This window comes from Bison bison, unplaced genomic scaffold (assembly GCF_000754665.1).
Source record: "Bison bison bison isolate TAMUID 2011002044 unplaced genomic scaffold, Bison_UMD1.0 scf7180017864255, whole genome shotgun sequence".
NCBI lineage: Eukaryota > Metazoa > Chordata > Mammalia > Artiodactyla > Bovidae > Bison > Bison bison.
The window spans coordinates 1,566,494-1,569,324 of NW_011494827.1; the positions used below are offsets into that span (position 1 = coordinate 1,566,494).

General features: G+C 45.3%; 1 protein-coding gene across 1 annotated transcript in view; it reads right to left on the reverse strand.

Annotated features, from left to right (window-relative positions):
* The window catches only part of EVC2 (Ellis van Creveld syndrome 2), a 164,665-nt gene that overhangs the window by 59,786 nt on the left and 102,048 nt on the right, over nt 1–2,831 (reverse strand). The window lies entirely within an intron of this gene.

A 2,831-nucleotide genomic window follows, 5' to 3' on the forward strand; every position in this document is an offset into this window, starting at 1 on the left:
GCTCTGTCCATCACCAACTCCCAGAGCTTACTCAACTCATGTCCATCAAGTCCGTGATGCCATCCAACCGTCTCTGTTGTCCCCTTCTCCTCCTGCCTTCAATCTTTCCCGGCATCAAGGTCTTTTCCAAGGAGTCAGTTCTTCGTATCAGGTGGCCAAAGTATTGGAGTTTCAGCTTCAACATCAGTCCTTCCAATGAATATTCAGGACTGACTTCCTTTAGGACTGATTAGTTGGATCTCCTTGCAGTCCAAGGGACTCTCAAGAGTCCTCTCCAATACCACAGTTCTAAAGCATCAATTCTTTGGTGCTCAGCTTTCTTTATAGTCCAACTCTCATATCCATACATGACTACTGGAAAAACCATAGCTTTGACTAGATGGACCTGTGCTGGCAAAGTAATGTCTTTGCTTTTTAATATGCTGTCTAGGTTGGTCATAGCTTTTCTTCCAAGGAGCAAGCATCTTTTAATTTCATGGCTGAAGTCACCATCTGCAAGTGATTTTGGAGGCCAAGAAAATAAAGTCTGTCACTGTTTCCATTGTTTCACCATCTATTTGCCATGAAGTGATGGGACCACATACCATGATCTTAGTTTTCAGAATGTTGAGTTTTAAGCCAACTTTTTCACTCTCCTCTTTCACTTGCATCAAGAGGCTTTTTAGTTCTTCACTTTCTGCCCTAACGGTGGTTTCATCTGTATATCTGAGGTTATTGATATTTCTCCCAGCAATCTTGAATCCAGCTTGTGCTTCATCCAGCCTGCCATTTTGCATGATGTACTCTGCATATAAGTTAAATAAGCAGGGTGACAATATACAGACTTGACGTACTCCTTTCCCGATTTGGAACCAGTCTGTTGTTCCATGTCCGGTTTGAACTGTTGCTTCTTGACCTGTGAAGCAGGTAAGGTGGTCTGGTATTCCCATCTCTTAAAGAATTTTCCACAGTTTGTTATGATCTACACAGTCAAAGCCTTTGGCATAATCAATAAAGCAGAAGTAGATGTTTTACTAGAACTCTCTTGCTTTTTCTATGACCCAACAGATGTTGACAATTTGATCTCTGGTTCCTCTGCCTTTTCTAAATCCAGCTTGAACATCTGGAAATTCACAGTTCACAAACTGTTGAAGCGTGGCTTGGAGAATTTTGGGCCCTACTTTGCTAGAATGTGAGATTAGTGTAATTGTGCAGTATTTTGAACATTCTTTGGCATTGCCCTTCTTTGGGGTTGGAATGGAAAGTGACCTTTTCCAGTCCTGTCACCACTGCTGAGTTTTCCAATTTGCTGATGTATTGAGTGCAGCACTTTAACAGCATCATGGAAGATGTTAGCATTCTTCATTTCAGAGAAGGTGACAGCTTGATAACCTGCTCATCAAGAGACCACCTGAGGCCAGATTAAAGACGTGCAGGCCCTGCACACATGCTGATCCTTATCAGCAGTACTGCCCTTAAGGTATAGCTATAAAACTCACCAAATCCTCCCGGGGGGGACACACAGTTTTTCAGGGCAAGGGCCTGCTGTGTCCTCCTTTGCCTGACAAAGCAATAAAGCTTTGCTTTTCTATTTCACCCAAAACTCTGTCTCTGATTCGGCACTGGTGCACAGAGATTGAGTTTTTGGCATCACTTCTCCTGAAAACTTCAGTGTTCAGGGACACTTCAGTGTTCCTTCATCCTCGTATGAAAGTCAGCTGTCACCCCAGCACACTGCCCTCGTTGAAGAGGTGTTGCTTCCTGGGCGTGCCTCCTCCAGCCCCTGCCCTCTCAATCCTCATGTTCTTGGAGCTCCACACACAGCAGGGCACCCTTGCCTGAATCCTTCACGTTTGAACAAGATGCCTGCCCACCACCTGTAATGTCCCTCCTGTCTTGCACACACCAGATGCTCCCTGTCCCCAGGACTCAGGTTCAGCTGCACCTGCTCTGTGCAGCCTTCCCCAGGTGATGGTGACTTCTGTGCTACCAGAGCATGAAGACAGCACAGGGTGCAGGTGGGCACCCTCTCGTCAAGAGCAAGGCTGAGACTCTACATCACACAGTCTTGGACTCAATCCCACAACTGCCAATCACTAAACATGTGACCTTGACCTCATTACTTAGTGCTGTAATCTGAATGCTTGTGTTCCCCCAACATGCAGATGTTGAAATCTAACACATGTTCTGAGGATGTAGGTGAGGAAGCTTTGGAAAGGAGCTTAGGGCATGAGGATGGAGCCCCTGGATGAAATTAGTGTCCTTGCAAAAGAGGCCAGACACCCACCCACAGAGCTCCCTCCCCACCTTCCACCCTTCTGACTTCTTCCACCAGCAAGGAGTCTATCATCTGCAACCTGAAGAGGGTCTCCATCAGAACCTGCCCTTGCTGGAGCCCTGATCTTGACTTCCAGCCTCCAGAACTGCGACATATCAATTTTTGTTCTTTATAAGCCACCTAGTCTACAGTATTTTCTGTAGTAGCTCAAATAGATCATAACACTTAAGCCCTCTCAGGTTCAATGTCTTTGTCAGAAAAAAGACAGAAAATAGTAGTATCTACCTCACAGGTTAATAAAACAATTAAATAAGATACATAATACACTTAGCACAGTGCTAAGTAAACACTCCATAAATGTTATAGCAGCCACCAGTCATTATTCACTGGAACCAGCACTGCTAGTCTCTTGTCCTGGCAGACATTACTAATCTATCACAACCCTCAGCTTTGCTGAGCTGGACGGGACCCACTGAAGCCTTATCACAGCATTCCAAAGAGTCACTACCAATCAACTGCAGATGGTGCCTTAGGATGCCTGTCCAGTCACCCTTCCTATCCTAGCCTTCTGATG